Genomic DNA, 19,789 nt, shown 5'->3' with positions numbered 1-19,789 from the left:
AAATGGAGCTAAACTAAGGCTTTGCCATTTCTCATTCACTGAGGCACATGTTGCGTGCAACCACCATTGAAGAGGAATATGTTGAATAATCAACATTATATTTCATGCCTTTTCTCCCATATGTGAACCATATCAATTCTATATATCATTTCTATTAATTTTTTCAGCCTAAACTGTTCATGTTCCCTTTTAATTGTTCAGAAATCAAGAAGAGAGATATAATATGTAGGGTAACTAGTGATCCATGCTTACTCAAAATTCTTAGAATCTGCTTCCAAAGCTGGACATGATAGTACATGCCAGGATTTAAGATGTGGAGGCATGAGGATCAGAAATTCATGGTCATCCTAAGTTGCAAAATGAATACAGACTGGCCTTGGCTGCCTCATACTTTTATATAAAACAAAAAACAACAACAGCCAAAAGAATAATTACTCTGTGGACAGTATGTCTGATATTTCTTAAACTGATCTTGATAAGCTACAATGCATACATAGAGTACTGATTAATACGTATGCCGAGATGTTTCACTAACCCTGTCCTGTAGCCTTTTTCTACCTTCTTATTCTTCAAGAAATAAAAGCAGATATATTTCTAATATTCTATATGAAATATAAGGACTGATAAATCACCAGAATATATTAGAATAAATAAATACATTTTCTTGGAGGATTTCTTAGTTGCATGTTTGTTTTATTTGCGTGTATGTCTGTGTACCATGTATATGAAGTACAGGCCAAGGCCAAGGGATGATACAGAATCTTCCAAATTGGAGTTGTGGGTGGTTGAGGGCAGCCAAGTGGATACTGGGAATCCAAATCCAATGCACTGAAAGAACAGCCAGCATTCGTAACCACAGAGCTAGCTCCCCACACCCCAGAAAAAATCAAATAAGGATTAAATTATCCTAAACAAATTAGACCATACCAGTATTGGTTAAGTAAAGGCTGATAAAGACAGAATTCACTCTAATGCATTAAAAGGAGGTTGCTAAAATATTTTGTGTCACGGAAAATATTTTATGTATGATAATATAAAAATCACTTTACCATGTAAGCTGTTTTATTTTTATAAACAAATTCATACGTAGAAAAATGAGGATTATTATTACTAATAGTCATTTCTTATTTGGGGATGGTGCAGCGAACTTTATTGATGGTATTAAAGAGAGAAGGGAGGGTTCTCTAAGCCCCTCCTGTTATTATGGGATCTGGGATGAAATTGTGAGGGAGATGCTCAGTGTTGGGGGCTGAGTTAGGATGGGGACTCCTCAGCAACTGAGGGCCTCTCTCTTGCTCTCAGTATCCTTGCTGGGCTCGGGTGGGTGGTCCAGGGTTTCTTACTCCTTGGAGGCCATGTAGGCCATGAGGTCCACCACCCTGTTGCTGTAGCCATATTCATTGTCACACCAGGAAATGAGCTTTACAAAGTTATCATTGAGAGCAATGCCAGTCCTAGCATCAAAGGTGGAAGAGTGAGAGTTGCTGTTGAAGTCACAGGAGACAACCTGGTCCTCAGTGTAGCCCAGGATGCCCTTTAGTGGGCCCTTGGATGCCTGTTTCACCACCTTTTTGATGTCATCATACTTGGCAGGTTTCTTCAGGTGGCATGTCAGATCCACAACCGATACATTGGGGGTAAGAACATGGAAGGCTATGCCAGTGAGCTTCCCGTTCAGCTCCGGGATGACCTTGCCCACAGCCTTGGCAACACCAGTAGTTTCAGGGTTAATGTTCTGGGCTGCCCCATGGCCACCACGCCACAGCTTTCCAGAGGGACCATCCACAATTTTCTGAGTGGCAGTGATGGTATGGACTGTGGTCATGAGCCCTTCCACAATGCCAAAGTTGTCATGGATGACCTTGGTAAGGGGGGCTAAGCAGTTGGTGGTGTAGGATGCATTGCTGACAATCTTGAGGGAGTTGTCATATTTCAATCTTGAGGGAGTTGTTATATTTCTTGTGGTTCACACCTATCACAAACATGGGGGCATCGGCCAAAGGGGCTGATATGATGACCATTTTGGTCCCACCCTTCAAATGAGCCCCAGCCTTCTCCATGGTGGTGAAGATGCCAGTTGACTCCATGACATACTTAGCATCAGCGTCACCCCATTTGATGTTAGCAAGATCTCGCTCCTGGAAGATGGTGGTGGGCTTCCCATTGATGACCAGCTTCCCATTCTCAGCCTTGACTGTGCCATTGAACTTGCCATGGGTAGAGTCATACTGGAACATGTAGACCACGTAGTTGAGGTCAATAAAGGGGTCGTTGATGGCAACAATGTCCACTTTGCCAGATGCAGAGTAGAAGGCACCCCAGTAACCAGGCGCCCAATACGGCCAAATCCATTCACACTGACCTTCACCATCTTGTCTATGAGACGAGGCTGGCACTGCACGAGAAGATGCAGCTGTTTCTGGAACAGGGAGGAGCAAAGAGCCACTAACAGTCATTTCTAATGTTTAGTTTTCTCCTAGAGATTGTTCAAGTCTTTAGAAAACAATTAATAAATATTACTGATTAAGATAATTGATTATTAATCAAAAATAATAAAAATTATGTTTTTCTCAAATTGAAAGTACTATTAAATAATTTATACATGTAGTATTTGATACCAGCAAGGAATCCCATTGACCCCATCTAGTAAATTTGGCTTATTTATGCAACTTATTAAATAGCACTGATTTAAACAATATTTAGTTGTTGAAGATGGTTTTATACACAAGATCATATATTTCTATTTGGCTAAAATTCACTAAAAGGATTTTTAGTCAGCTGAGCAAAATGTATCTTTGCCCTTCGTTCTAAATTCCAACAGTCAACAAATTGTTAGCCATCCTTCAGTATCTGGCTTTTCCATAAAAAGCAATTCTTGCCTAAGTTTATTATGTAATTAAATATCTTCTGTAGCATAGTGTCTGTACTGGGTAAGGTAAGAACATAATGACAGAAAATCATATTTTAATTGGAAGATTCAAACAAAATTGAACACTAGAATCCAATAGGTATGTTAGAAATTATAGCAAAAGATATACTATAATTTATTAAGAGAAAAATTGATAGTACTTAGGATTTTACGTGAAAAGACAAACTGATACAAGAGACCTAGAAGTGGGCATGTGATATACATGTAATTATCAAGATTTTATTAAATGATTAGCAAAGCTTATTTGACCAGTGTTTGTGCTTTTTTGCAAAGTAGAAATCCCATGGAGGTAAAAAGTACTTGCTGTGCTCATATTGGTCTGGAAATAAAATTTGTTACCACCACTATCAGCAATTTGTGTTCTGAAACGGTAGTTCAATTCTCTGGTACCCAACAAATGCAAAATAAAGATTTATATGATGACTAAAGACACATTAAATGGACACAGGTATTTTAAAAATGAGTTAGTATTTTAATTCATATTTTCCATTTGTTTTAAAGAAATGGGTGGAGCTCCTGGGAAAAAGAAATATAAAACTATAAAATTATGCTGATTTTGAAGCCTCAAAGTAGGCAATTTGGATGACTTCAGAAGGAGGGATGCTTAATGGTTGATATAATGGCAAACACGCACAGCACACACTTAGAAGCCAAAGAGAAACTGCTCTGAGGATTTCCGTTAGAACGAAAGACTGACCCGAATGCAAGATAGAGTTGTAATGGGAAATTTCAGGTCCCAAGCCATCTGCTTGGAGCCTAATGCCTCTCAGTGCCAAGCATCTGATAAATAGTTAATGAATTCAGTCCTTGACCTGCTGAAAATAGCTTTTCTCCATGTTGGTGGTGTTGAAATATGATCAAGGGAGCTGCCTGCCTCAGCTCCTTCCAGGTTTCTCTGTCTCCCAGTGTGCCAAGCCTTCCTCCTCGCTTTCTCCTGCTTGCTTAGCCTCTTAAGACAACCCGTTGATGTTTTCATATAAAGATGTGGTTCTACAGTAGCCCACAATTTTATGAAGGGTTTTCTAATAAAGTTAGTAAGAAAAATACAATGACTTTCCCTTGAAATAGTTTGTTAGGAGCTGAAAATTTTAGATGAATGATCCACTTATTTTTGCAGTAAGAAAATATTAATCACTTGATGTGAAGTGTTCTTGTATTTCCCTTAGGGACTTTCAAAGAGGCATTTTGTGAATTGTGTAAAATTATTGTTGTCTTTACTATGGCTTTATTTTACTAAAAACGTGCTTTTCAAAAGTTGGAAGATACCTTTAACTATGTGAAACTCAACAGAATCAGAAAATTAATTATCTTGTATGCCCTCAAATTTTTATCATGACTTGTCATTAGCTTTATAACCAAGGAAACATTGTTCAGCATCAGAACTGTTCTCTGACACCTCCTTGTGCTTGATAGCTATTTGTGCTTTTTAAAAGATTAATCTTAATCTTTTCTGATATTTATTCTCAAAGTGGGAGAGGATGTAGAAACAGCAGTACAGGCAAGTGTGGCCAGGTGTTAACTTGTGAGTGGAGAACTGACTTCGGATCGTTATTTGAAATGGCAAAGTCAGATCACTTGCCAAAGATGTCTGATATAAGAACAGCAAATACATTTAGCCTCTTTCAGAAATTGCTTTCATTCTTCATTTATAAAGGGACGATAGCGAAAACGCAGCTCACATCTGCTACTTGTGTCTCATCTGAGTAATTGAAGAGAGAGAGAGGACAAGGAGAGAGGACAGGGAGAAGGAGAGGGACAGGGAGAGGGAGAGGGACAGGGAGAGGGAGCACCAGTGAGGCAGGGAGGGAAAGAATACATTGCTGGTCACTTTTCATCACTGTGGAAAATATTGAACAGAAACTGTTTAAAGGAAGGAAATATATTCTTTGCCTCATAGCTGCAGAACTTAATGTTTCCACACGCAGAGTAGGAGTGGGCATAAAACAATGAACAAGAGCAAGGTGCACCGGCAGGAAATACCCCACCCTGCACCCCAGTTATCTGTTCCTCCACTAGGTAGTTCAGCCTCCTGATTTCCAGAGCTTCCAGGCAGTCTATCAAATTATGAATGCATCTATGGAACAATGCATTGATTAGATCAGGACCCATCATTTTCCAAAAGTCAATTAAAGTAATAGTAAAAGTAAAAGTTAAAGTTAAAGTCAATTTAAATATAAGAATAACAGAGATTAGCAGTACTGTCCAAACTTGTACCTCCGTGACTCAGGAGTCTTAGGAAACAAGATGTCAAGTTCTCGGGAAAGACAAAAATGTTCCAAATACATTAGGCACAGAGAAAGACTCTGGGGTGTTTCATAGAAACATTACTAGCAATAAACTCATAATTCATCCACATTAATTTTATGTTGTTATGAAAATGGGTTAGTTAGATTTTGCTAAAGCTTTGGAAATCCCTCTAAATTCTGAATACATATACATATATGCATACATACAAACATATATATATGCACGCATACATACATACATACATACATACATACATACATACATACATACATACATATGCTAACTTACTGTGTCCTCTCTGCTGTCAACACTTTTCTACATTTGTTGTGGGCTAAGTACATTAAGAAGCTCTGCCTCACAAGAAAGGGATGTTGGAAAGACAAAAACTGATCCAGGCAGGTGAGCATGGCTATTGGCTCTCAGGAAACATCCTCAGGAGAAGTCTTTCCAGGAGACTTCGCTGGTGGAGGACATTATTACCACATCTACACGGCACCCAGAAAAGGTATTTAGACAAGTAGAGTAAAATGGCCCCAAAAATAAACCTCACGCTCAGAAGCTGGACCTTGAACACTGTAGAGAGTCCTTCAGAACCAGAAGGTAGAAGCCGCACTGGTTCCATCTGTGCCTGCAGGACCAGACACCTTCGCAGGTAACAATAGGTGTGAGGCACACTGAGTGCAGAATCCATTCATAGCAGACAGAGAGTTCACCTTAATCCTTCTACACTGCTTTTGCTCTTACTAGGGGTGTGAGCCTTCCCTACCCTCAACCCCTTTGTACTTAGTTTTCTGTTGAAAGCATTATGTTTTAAGTAAACACTTAGGACTCAGCTCTGGGAAATCCTTAATTAAAACTGAGAGATACCAGGAAGCTGGAAAAAAGAAGTCTGTCTCAAATGATGAAATTAAGGAAGACATATTTTAATAGGCTTTACTTGTAAACAATGTTTTTTCCATCTTTATTAAATTGGGTATTTCTTATTCACATTTCAATTGTTACTCCCTTTTCCGGTTTCCAGGCCAATATCCTCCTTACCCCTCCCCCTTCCTTTCTACATGGGTGTTCCCCTCCCCCATCCTCCTCCCATTACTGCTCTCCCCCCAAGAATCCCATTCACTGGGGATCCAGCCTTGGCAGAACCAAGGGTTGTCCCTTCCACTGGTGTGCTTACTAGGCTATTCATTGCTACCTATGCAGTTGGAGCCCAGGGTCAGTCCATGAATAATCTTTGGGTAGTGGCTTAGTCCCTGGAAGCTCTGGTTGCTTGGCATTGTTGTACATATGGGGTCTCAAGCCCCTTCAGCTCTTTCAGTCCTTTCTCTGATTCCTTCAACGGGGGTCCTGTTCTCAGTTCAGTGGTTTGCTGCTGGCATTCGCCTATGTATTTGCCATATTCTGGCTGTGTCTCTCAGGAGAGATCTACATCTGGTTCCTGTCAGCCTGCACCTCTTTGCTTCATCCATCTTATCTAGTTTGGTAGCTGTATATGTATGGGCCACATGAGGGGCAGACTCTGAATGGGTGTTCCTTCTGCCTCTGTTCTAAACTTTGCCTCCCTATCCCCTCCTAAGGGTATTCTTGTTCCCCTTTTAAAGAAGGAATGAAGCATCTGTATTCTGGTCATCCTTCTTGAGTTTCATATGTTCTGTGCATCTAGGGTAATTCGAGCATTTGGGCTAATACCCAATTATCAGTGAGTGCATACCATGTGTGTTTTTCTATGATTGGGTAACCTCACTCAGGATGATATTTTCCAGTTCCATCCATTTGCCTATGAATTTCATGAAGTCATTGTTTTTTTTTTTTTTGGTTCTTTTTTTTTTTTTTTTTTCGGAGCTGGGGACCGAACCCAGGGCCTTGCGCTTCCTAGGTAAGCGCTCTACCACTGAGCTAAATCCCCAGCGAAGTCATTGTTTTTGATAGCTGAGTAATATTCCATTGTGTAGATGTACCACATTTTCTGTATCCATTCCTCTGTTGAAGGGCATCTGGGTTCTTTCCAGCTTCTGGCTATTATAAATAAGGCTGCTATGAACATAGTGGAACATGTGTCTTTGTTATATGTTGAAGTATCTTTTAGGTATATGCCCAAGAGAGGTAGAGCTGGGTCCTCAGGTAGTGCAATGTCCAGTTTTCTGAGGAACCTCCAGACTGATTTCCAGAATGGTTGTACCAGTCTGCAATCCCACCAACAATGGAGGAATATTCCTCTTTCTCCATATCCTTGCCAGAGTCTGCTGTTGCTGGAGTTTTTGATCTTAGTCATTCTGACTGGTGTGAGGTGGAATTCAAGGTTGTTAAACAATGTTTTTAACTAAAAGAGAATTACATCATTTTCTGGTCCCTTCATATTCTCCCAGTCGACTTCCTTTAAACCCTTCACATATTCACCACACTCTCAAATTGCTAGACTCTTTTTCTTTTATTATTATTGTTACCCACACATTCATATACACATATACACAACCACAGATACACACACACACACACACACACACACACACACACACACACCCTCTGCTGAGTCTAGTTTTACTCTTTGTATGTAGTTTAAAGTTGACTGTTCCATGTCAACCAATAAGGAGCTCCTTTGGAGAGCTGACTTTCTTTTTTCAGCAGTCATTTGCTCCTGTAGTTCTTTGCCTAGGTTTTTTTCTCCTAGCCGTTTCTAGGAATGCCTGTTTCACAGCACTCTTCCTGGTATTCTGCAGAATAATTACTTCATTTACTTCATTTCTTAAATATTCAAGGCTTTTTGATTATAAAAAAGGAAGAAATAAGGGAGAAGTCCTGTGAATGTACTAAATCATGACAGGACATCAGGGCAATAAGTCAAGGTAGGAACCCGGAGACAGGAACTACACAAATGCTTCACTCTTGATGCCAGTGACTTCTTCTATTTTTCATTAAATTACTAATAGATTCCTAAGAGTATCTCAGTTCACACTTTTTCAAGTTTATTGAAAGTTTCATACAGGAGAAACTTTATCATACATTTGCCATTTCAGAGTCTGCTCAGGCTGCTCTGCTATTCAACATGCTTCTGAAGTACCAATTAGCCCACAAACAGCTTCCTCACTGTACCCTGTGGCTACCTTGACCAACATCTCTCTCAATGAGCTCTGACTCTGCACTGATTCAGTGTTCCCAAGGCAGCATATCTACAAAATTACTTTTCTGTTGGTTTGACAAACATCATACCAAGGAAACCTGCAACATAAAGCATTTCATTGCTCTTATGGTTTCAACACTTCAGAGTCCGTGGTGTGTGACCATAGGCATGGTGTCAGGAACAACTGACTATTTGCATCTGGATGTGGAAGAGGCAGAGAGAACATACTTGGGATGGGAGAGTATTTCAAACTACAGATCCACCGTCAGTAACATATCCCTTATAATAATAGGCCATATCTTCTAATATTTCTGAAACAGTGCCATCTTTGGGGACAGAATCTATGGGGGCCAAACTCATTCAAACCACGACATCTGCCTCAGGACAAAAGGGGACTGTTTTTGATATTTTATGGAAAAGATCTCATTTTTTTCTACCTGTATCCTGACAACTTGTGTTAAGCTGAATTCAAATGAAACAGATTAGTTTATCTTTGGGGGGTATATATGTTAGCATCTAAGCTATACTGTGACTACTATTCATAATAGTTATCTAACCCTACAAAAGGAGACAACAAAAAAGATTGAGCAAAAAGATACTAAACAGTTGGTGCCATTCCAGACAAAGAGGCTGAGAGAACGGGTGTAATTATTATAGAGGTGAGCCCTGTGAAAGAGAAGCCCCACAAAATTCACATTAACACAATATGCAAAACGACCTGAAGGCTTGATTCCCCCCATGAAAGGTTCCAGTATTAAGATACAAACAAATTTGAAAGCAACCTGAAATGAAAATGCAGCTGAAATGGCCTTCTGCTTAAATACAGCTGCTTAGAGAAGTGTTTGTGTAGAAAGAATTTCTTATAAGTGACATCCATAAATTTAAAAGGCTGATAGCCAATGAGCTGAGGCAGGAAATAGGAGGTTGGGCACTTGCAGGATGAGAGACGATTCCAGGAAACAGTGAAAGTATAAAAGGGGGAAACACTGGGAGAGGTGTTATGGGAAACACTGAGGGAGATTCAAGGGAGTTGCAGGGAGGGATGCTGAGGAAAATGCTGAAGAAGATGCAGGTCAGGACTGAAGGAGAGGTAACTAACCGTGTGGAAGACAGGGTAGTTTGAATGGGTTAACTAAGTTATGATCTAGCCCAGGAATGAGACAGAACTATGGCCTAGGCACTTAATAACAAATAATTAGTCTCAGAGTCTTCATTTTGGGACCACGGCTGATTTATTTTTTAATATTCACTTACCAAGGTGTGCAGCACCCATTTCATCTGTGACAGAAGAGACCATACTACATTTCTAGCTGGCAGCAGAATTTGACATCATCATCTACATGGTACAGAACACAGAGACATGAACAATATGAGTGTAGGGGATGGGGCGGGGGTGGAGATGTATGCCAAGGTTTCAGAAATCCACTGAACCTGGCCACTATAGACCAGAATCAAATGTTTTACAAGAAATCCTGAGAGGTTATCAGATGAGGCTGTAAATGTAAGCCTAAGACTCTTCAGACACCAGAAGGTTAGAGATTGGAAGAGCACTGGACAACCACCAAGGAAAACAGCAGACAGAGTGGAGCTAGGCTAAGAGAGAGGCTGTCTGTGTTTTAACCATCAAGCTGAAGGGATGAAGTTACTTTACTCCAATCTTTTGGAGCCAGACAATTCTATTATGAGCTTCAGATGTCTGATATGATGCTTCAGAATTTGATATTCTTTTTTTTTTAAGATTGATTACATATAAGTATACTGTAGCTGTCTTCAGACACACCAGAAGAGGGCATAGGATCTCATTACAGATGGTTGTGAGCCACCATGTTTTTGCTGGGATTTGAACTCAGGACCTCTGGAAGAGCAGCCAGTGCTCTTAACCGCTGAGCCATCTCTCCAACCAGAATTTGGTATTTTCATTCTGAGCTTTTGTCCTATTTTGATATAATCATTCATCATTATTTCTCCTTTTCGAAATGAGAACATTTATGATAAGCCATTGAATATTCACCATATGTAACTTTTTATTATATGAGGTTCCTCAGTAAATAAGAGTATCTTGAATCTCAGAAGAGACTTTGAACTTTTGAACAGTGTTAGTATTGTTTAAGACCAGGAGACTTTTGACGTTGCAATGACGTTGAATTTTGAATGATGAAATAAAAATAAGCCTATGGGAACCAGAGAAGCAATGTTATGACATAAACATGATATTTTTGAGAGGGTTTTGATAGTTATCCTAATTATCAGCTTGATGGGATTTAGAGTGTAGAAATAAAAGTTTTGAGGGCATTCCCAGGAAGAAAAGGGAACGGTGAATTGGAAACCAACATTTATCTCTCTTTGTATTTCTTGATGCTGGGTTTACAATGATCAATCACAGCTTCAGCAGACCTTACTGCCATACCTTCTCAGCCATGATGAAATGGAAATGTGAGCTCAAATAAGCCGTCCTTCTTAAGTTGCTTCTGCTAAGTATTTGGTCACAACAATGAAAGTATAGGAACTAATAATTAGATCTCTATACTTTTGATAAATTATCTTGCAGAATTTTTAAATATAAATCTTACTATGGCAATGCATGAACTTTGATCTGTTGATGTTTTAAACATTTGGAAAATGATAACTCAAACAGGTGGTTTATCAGGTTTCCTCATTTTAATATGTTACAAATACTGTGATGATCAGTGAGCTAAGGAAAGATACTGTCTCTCCATATGCAATGTTGAACAAGATTGTTCACTTTTACATACAATATTATTTATTAAATGAAAGTCTGGTTATGGTTTTAACTATAATGAGATGCCCATTAGTTTTCATCTATGAAAAATACATAAATACAACTCTTTTAAATAAAAATTACTTGCAACACTAGTGCAAATAATGACAAAAAAAAAGAGAATTTTTTCTGAACTGACCTGGATTTACCTCAAGGCAAAGACTTTTTCCCCCTAAGAAGAGTGAATAAAAGGAAAACACTACCAGTATTTTGATTCTTTTCCTCTCCAGAGTACAAGAAACAAAGAAGGGAATAAAATAACTGATGGTTGTTCAGAAAAGATGGAAATACCAAGTGTAGAAGCCTATAATCCAAGCTACTTGGCGGCTGAAGCAGAGCAATCCTAAATTCCCTCATTAGCAAGAAGCTGTCTCCAAAGTTTTGTTTTGTCTTGCTTATTTTAGATTGGGAGTGGTGGTGCCATAAATTATAATTCAGTAGAAAATGTCTTCTTTGCACTGGATAAAAGTGACAAGGCTAGGTTTGATGGAAAAATTATGCTCCTATACAAATGATATGGGGTTTTATACAGTTACCAACTCTACAGATCGAAAAGGTTACCTGCAGAGGCTGACTGAATACATGATACAATTCCCATGAGGGGCAACAGAGAAAATATTTACATCTGTCTTGGAAAACCATCTTGCAAGCAGCTCTTGACTGATAGAGTGAAATGAGCCAAACAGGTCCTTAAAAAAAGAGCAAAGTAAAGGTGTATCTTAGATCCAGGAAGTAATGCTTGCCAACAGCATAATAGGTAGCTCATTTCCTACCTGGAAGGGAAGATTCAGGAACTTTTCTATGAAGCAGGTGACATGTCCAAGGTTAAGAACCAATCAACTTCTGCAGTGCTGAGCTGCACGTTTTGAAACATTTTTATGTGTCTGGGTTCATCTTGCCTTTTAATGGCTTCTTGAGATTACTACTGAAGGGTGGTGATGTTCATTCATTAGTATTTATGTGCCAACTTGGTCATACTTTTATTATTTCAATTTAGTTCTATGCAATGACTTTTTGGTTTTTGTCTAAAACCTTTATTTTTATGATATCTATGTTGCTTAAGAAAGTGCCAACATTGCAATATTTAAAAAAAAGTACCAGATGCTAAGAATATCTGACAGAGCAAAGTTGAGCATTATTTCAGAAAAAGCAGTACTAAAAGTATTTTTAAGACAATGTAAATACCTGTAAGAAAGTTATATGAAATAAGAAAGCATACTTCACAGTTAAGTTGGCAATGTCCAGTTTTCTTTAAGATACATGCTGTATATTATGAATAACTATACAAGATTTGCATAGTGAAATGTATTTTCCCATACATGATTGACCTACACTTCTACCAACAACCTTTAGCAGTAACATGTGTTTGATGATCTGACTACATCTTTAGTCATTTGAATGAACATTTACAAATATAAAATATTATATAGTTTACCATGATCAACATCTTGCAAAGTAAAACATTGCTTTATTAGATTCTTGGCTCTTAAAACATTTTTCAGATTCAAAATTGGAAGAATTCAAAAAGTGTGTGAAGATAAGGAAAATCTTTGACTAATTTCTATTATTTTGAATAAGAAACAATAGTTGAGTATATTTTGCTAGTTAATTGGGGGAATAAATTGGGGTGTCAGATGGCATTCAATGTCAGCAAGACGGGGAGCATCTGCAAAGAATACATTTCACTCTTAAGAAAACATCTCCTGAGACCCTGTGAGAGAGAAACCCAACCGCCTGGTCAGGTGGGCACTCATGAGGCTGCAGAGCAGAAGAGACCACCAACACTGCTCACCCCTGCCCACATCCCTGGCCGAAGAGGAAACTGTATAAGGCCTCTGGGCTCCCGTGGGGGAGGGCCCAGGAGCGGCAGGACCCCTGTGACTGAGACACCACCAGAACCAGAAGGAAACAGACCGGATAAACAGTTCTCTGCACCCAAATCCCGTGGGAGGGAGAGCTGAACCTTCAGAGAGGCAGACAAGCCTGGGAAACCAGAAGAGACTGCTCTCTGCACACACATCTCGGAAGCCAGAGGAATAAGCCAAAGACCATCTGGAACCCTGGTGCACTGAAGCTCCCGGAAACGGCGGCACAGGTCTTCCTGGTTGCTGCCTCTGCAGAGAGCCCGTGGGTAGCACCCCACGAGCGAACTTGAGCCTGGGGACCACAGGTAAGACCAACTTTTCTGCTGCAAGAAAGCTGCCTGGTGAACTCAAGACACAGGCCCACAGGAACAGCTGAAGACCTGTAGAGAGGAAAAACCACACGCCGGAAAGCAGAACACTCTGTCCCCATAACTGACTGAAAGAGAGGAAAACAGGTCTACAGCACTCCTGACACACAGGCTTATAGGACAGTCTAGCCACTGTCAGAAATAGCAGAACAAAGTAACACTAGAGATAATCTGATGGCGGGAGGCAAGCGCAGGAACCCAAGCAACAGAAACCAAGACTACATGGCACCATCGGAGCCCAATTCTCCCATCAAAACAAACATGGAATATCCAAACACACCAGAAAAGCAAGATCTAGTTCCAAAATAATTTTTGATCATGATGCTGGAGGACTTCAAGAAAGACGTGAAGAACTCCCTTAGAGAACAAGTAGAAGCCTACAGAGAGGAATCGCAAAAATGTCTGAAAGAATCGCAAAAATCCCTGAAAGAATTCTAGGAAAACATAAATAAACAAGTAGAAGCCCATAGAGAGGAGACACAAAAATCCCTGAAAGAATTCCAGGAAAACATAAATAAACAAGTAGAAGCCCATAGAGAGGAGACACAAAAATCCCTGAAAGAATTCCAGGAAAACACAATCAAACAGTTGAAGGAATTAAAAATGGAAATAGAAGCAATCAAGAAAGAACACATGGAAACAACCCTGGATATACAAAACCAAAAGAAGAGACAAGGAGCTGTAGATACAAGCTTCACCAACAGAATACAAGAGATGGAAGAGAGAATCTCAGGAGCAGAAGATTCCATAGAAATCATTGACTCAACTGTCAAAGATAATGTAAAGCGGAAAAAGCTACTGGTCCAAAACATACAGGAAATCCAGGACTCAATGAGAAGATCAAACCTAAGGATAATAGGTATAGAAGAGAGTGAAGACTCCCAGCTCAAAGGACCAGTAAATATCTTCAACAAAATCATAGAAGAAAACTTCCCTAACCTAAAAAAAGAGATCCCCATAGACATACAAGAAGCCTACAGAACTCCAAATAGATTGGACCAGAAAAGAAACACCTCCCGTCACATAATTGTCAAAACACCAAACACACAAAATAAAGAAAGAATATTAAAAGCAGTAAGGGAAAAAGGTCAAGTAACATATAAAGGGAGACCTATCAGAATCACACCAGACTTCTCGCCAGAAACTATGAAGGCCAGAAGATCCTGGACTGATGTTATACAGACCATAAGAGAACACAAATGCCAGCCCAGGTTACTGTATCCAGCAAAACTCTCAATTAACATTGATGGAGAAACCAAGACATTCCATGACAAAACCAAATTTACACAATATCTTTCTACAAATCCAGCACTACAAAGGATAATAAATGGTAAAGCCCAACATAAGGAGGCAAGCTATACCCTAGAAGAAGCAAGAAACTAATCGTCTTGGCAACAAAACAAAGAGAATGAAAGCACACAAACATAACTTCACATCCAAATATGAATATAACGGGAAGCAATAATCACTATTCCTTAATATCTTTCAATATCAATGGCCTCAACTCCCCAATAAAAAGACATAGATTAACAAACTGGATACGCAACGAGGACCCTGCATTCTGCTGCCTACAGGAAACACACCTCAGAGACAAAGACAGACACTACCTCAGAGTGAAAGGCTGGAAAACAACTTTCCAAGCAAATGGTCAGAAGAAGCAAGCTGGAGTAGCCATTCTAATATCAAATAAAATCAATTTCCAACTAAAAGTCATCAAAAAAGATAAGGAAGGACACTACATATTCATCAAAGGAAAAATCCACCAAGATGAACTCTCAATCCTAAATATCTATGCCCCAAATACAAGGGCACCTACATACGTAAAAGAAACCTTACTAAAGCTCAAAGCACACATTGTACCTCACACAATAATAGTGGGAGATTTCAACACATGGAAGATCATGGAAACAGAAATTAAACAGTGATGTCGACAGACTAAGAGAAGTCATGAGCCAAATGGACTTAACGGATATTTATAGAACATTCTATCCTAAAGCAAAAGGATATACCTTCTTCTCAGCTCCTCATGGTACTTTCTCCAAAATTGACCATATAATTGGTCAAAAAATGGGCCTCAACAGGTACAGAAAGATAGAAATAATCCCATGCGTGCTATCGGACCACCACGGCCTAAAACTGGTCTTCAATAACAATAAGGGAAAAATGCCCACATATACGTGGAAATTGAACAATGCTCTACTCAATGATAACCTGGTCAAGGAAGAAATAAAGAAAGAAATTAAAAACTTTTTAGAATTTAATGAAAATGAAGATACAACATACCCAAACTTATGGGACACAATGAAAGCTGTGCTAAGAGGAAAACTCATAGCGTTGAGTGCCTGCAGAAAGAAACAGGAAACAGCATATGTCAGCAGCTTGACAGCACACCTAAAAGCTCTAGAACAAAACGAAGCAAATACACCCAGGAGGAGTAGAAGGCAGGAAATAATCAAACTCAGAGCTGAAATCAACCAAGTAGAAACAAAAAGGACCATAGAAACAATCAACAGAACCAAAAGTTGGTTCTTTGAGAAAATCAACAAGATAGATAAACCCTTAGCCAGACTAACGAGAGAACACAGAGAGTGTGTCCAAATTAACAAAATCAGAAATGAAAAGGGAGACATAACTACAGATTCAGAGGAAATTCAAAAAATCATCAGATCTTACTATAAAAACCTATATTCAACAAAACTTGAAAATCTTCAGGAAATGGACAATTTCCTAGACAGATACCAGGTATCGAAGTTAAATCAGGAACAGATAAACCAGTTAAACAACCCCATAACTCCTAAGGAAATAGAAGCAGTCATTAAAGATCTCCCAAACAAAAAGAGCCCAGGTCCAGACGGGTTTAGTGCAGAATTCTATCAAACCTTCATAGAAGACCTCATACCAATATTATCCAAACTATTCCACAAAATTGAAACAGATGGAGCACTACCGAATTCCTTCTACGAAGCCAAAATTACTCTTATACCTAAACCACACAAAGACACAACAAAGAAAGAGAACTTCAGACCAATTTCCCTTATGAATATCGATGCAAAAATACTCAATAAAATTCTGGCCAACCGAATTCAAGAGCACATCAAAACAATCATCCACCATGATCAAGTAGGCTTCATCCCAGGCATGCAGGGATGGTTTAATATACGGAAAACCATCAACGTGATCCATTATATAAACAAACTGAAAGAACAGAACCACATGATCATTTCATTAGATGCTGAGAAAGCATTTGACAAAATTCAACACCCCTTCATGATAAAAGTCCTGGAAAGAATAGGAATTCAAGGCCCATACCTAAACATAGTAAAAGCCATATACAGCAAACCAGTTGCTAACATTAAACTAAATGGAGAGAAACTTGAAGCAATCCCACTAAAATCAGGGACTAGACAAGGCTGCCCACTCTCTCCCTACTTATTCAATATAGTTCTTGAAGTTCTAGCCAGAGCAATCAGACAACAAAAGGAGATCAAAGGGATACAGATCGGAAAAGAAGAGGTCAAAATATTACTATTTGCAGATGACATGATAGTATATTTAAGTGATCCAAAAAGTTCCACCAGAGAACTACTAAAGCTGATAAACAACTTCAGCAAAGTGGCTGGGTATAAAATTAACTCAAATAAATCAGTTGCCTTCCTCTATACAAAAGAGAAACAAGCCAAGAAAGAAATTAGGGAAACGACACCCTTCATAATAGACCCAAATAATATAAAGTACCTCGGTGTGACTTTAACCAAGCAAGTAAAAGATCTGTACAATAAGAACTTCAAGACACTGAGGAAAGAAATTGAAGAAGACCTCAGAAGATGGAAAGATCTCCCATGCTCATGGATTGGCAGGATTAATTTAGTAAAAATGGCCATTTTACCAAAAGCAATCTACAGATTCAATGCAATCCCCATCAAAATACCAATCCAATTCTTCAAAGAGTTAGACAGAACAATTTGCAAATTCATCTGGAATAACAAAAAACCCAGTATAGCTAAAGCTATCCTCAACAATAAAAGGACTTCAGGGGGAATCACTATCCCTGAACTCAAGCAGTATTACAGAGCAATAGTGATAAAAACTGCATGGTATTGGTACAGAGACAGACAGATAGACCAATGGAATAGAATTGAAGACCCAGAAATGAACCCACACACCTATGGTCACTTGATTTTTGACAAAGGAGCCAAAACCATCCAATGGAAAAAAGATAGCATTTTCAGCAAATGGTGCTGGTTCAACTGGAGGGCAACATGTAGAAGAATGCAGATCAATCCATGCCTATCACCCTGTACAAAGCTTAAGTCCAAGTGGATCAAGGACCTCCACATCAAACCAGACACACTCAACCTAATAGAAGAAAAACTAGGGAAGCATCTGGAACACATGGGCACTGGAAAAAATTTCCTGAACAAAACACCACTGGCTTATGCTCTAAGATCAAGAATCGACAAATGGGATCTCATAAAACTGCAAAGCTTCTGTAAGGCAAAGGACACTGTGGTTAGGACAAAACGGCAACCAACAGATTGGGAAAAGATCTTTACCAATCCTACAACAGATAGAGGCCTTATATCCAAAATATACAAAGAACTCAAGAAGTTAGACCGCAGGGAAACAAGTAACCCTATTAAAAATGTGGTTCAGAGCTAAACAAAGAATTCACAGCTGAGGAATGCCGAATGGCTGAGAAACACCTAAAGAAATGTTCAACATCTTTAGTCATAAGGGAAATGCAAATCAAAACAACCCTGAGATTTCACCTCACACCAGTGAGAATGGCTAAGATCAAAAACTCAGGTGACAGCAGATGCTGGCGAGGATGTGGAGAAAGAGGAACACTCCTCCATTGTTGGTGGGATTGCAGACTGGTAAAACCATTCTGGAAATCAGTCTGGAGGTTCCTCAGAAAATTGGACATTGAACTGCCTGAGGATCCAGCTATACCTCTCTTGGGCATATACCCAAAAGATGCCTCAACATATAAAAGAGACACGTGCTCCACTATGTTCATCACAGCCTTATTTATAATAGCCAGAAAGTGGAAAGAACCCAGATGCCCTTCAACAGAGGAATGGATACAGAAAATGTGGTACATCTACACAATGGAATATTACTCAGCTATCAAAAACAACGAGTTTATGAAATTTGTAGGCAAATGGTTGGAACTGGAAAATATCATCCTGAGTGAGCTAACCCAATCACAGAAAGACATACATGGTATGCACTCATTGATAAGTGGCTATTAGCCCAAATGCTTGAATTACCCTAGATCCCTAGAACAAACGAAACTCAAGACGGATGATCAAAATGTGAATGCTTCACTCCTTCTTTAAATGAGGAAAAAGAATACCCTTGGCAGGGAAGGGAGAGGCAAAGATTAAAACAGAGACTGAAGGAACACCCATTCAGAGCCTGCCCCACAGGTGGCCCATACATATACAGCCACCCAATTGGAAAAGATGGATGAAGCAAAGAAGTGCAGACCGACAGGAGCCGGATGTAGATCGCTCCTGAGAGACACAGCCAGAATACAGCAAATACAGAGGCGAATGCCAGCAGCAAACCACTGAACTGAGAATAGGTCCCCCGTTGAAGGAATCAGAGAAAGAACTGGAAGAGCTTGAAGGGGCTCGAGACCCCAAAAGTACAACAATGTCAAGCAACCAGAGCTTCCAGGGACTAAGCCACTACCTAAATACTATACTTGGACTGACCCTGGACTCTGACCCCATAGGTAGCAATGAATATCCTAGTAAGAGCACCAGTGGAAGGGGAAGCCCTGGGTCCTGCTAAGACTGAACCCCCAGTGAACTAGACTATGGGGGGAGGGCGGCAATGGGGGGAGGGTTGAGAGGTGGACACCCATAATGAAGGGGAGGGGGGAGGGGGATGTTTGCCCGGAAACCGGGAAAGGGAATAACACTTGAAATGTATATAAGAAATACTCAAGTTAATAAAAAAATAATAATAAAAAAAAAAAGAAAACATCTCCTGTAGGAGAATCCTCTCGTGTCCGTTAGCAGTGAATTATTTACTCTTCACTGAGGAAAAGCTTCACATTCTATTTCTCAGACCAATTCATACTGAAATACTTCTAATGTTTAAGAGGACTCCTTTCCTGGATACATATATCCTTTTTAAAAATAATCTATGCCAATGAAACTCCCCGCCCATTTGAAAGATGAGAACATAGCTTCTGATTCAACAAAAGGGAAGAGCGAAGCAACTCTGTCCCACACTTGAAAGTTCCAAAATCTTCATTAATGTAAGCTGATCGACAATTCTTTCACCCAGGTTTAGCAATGGTATCTTTTGTATTTTTATAGGGCTTTCACTTGTGATTCAGAATGGGATTATCATTACTGCTTTGGTTTCATAGTAGTCTTAATAGTCTGGTACAAGTACTTTTGTATATGAATGTGAGAACTATGTCAATTTGTTAGCTTCAAAGAAGTTTCCCAGAGAACATTATGGAGA

The 19,789-nt window shown here is 39.4% G+C and overlaps 1 pseudogene; it reads right to left on the bottom strand.

The window, feature by feature from the left end:
* Positions 1-1,324: 1,324 nt before the first annotated feature.
* Positions 1,325-2,371, bottom strand: LOC108351854 (glyceraldehyde-3-phosphate dehydrogenase pseudogene; annotated as a pseudogene).
* Positions 2,372-19,789: the final 17,418 nt, after the last annotated feature.

The sequence above is a fragment of the Rattus norvegicus genome, chromosome 8, assembly GCF_036323735.1.
Source record: "Rattus norvegicus strain BN/NHsdMcwi chromosome 8, GRCr8, whole genome shotgun sequence".
Taxonomy (NCBI): Eukaryota; Metazoa; Chordata; class Mammalia; order Rodentia; family Muridae; genus Rattus; species Rattus norvegicus.
The sequence above is the reverse complement of the archived record's forward strand: the minus strand, read 5'-3'. Positions and strand labels throughout refer to the sequence as shown.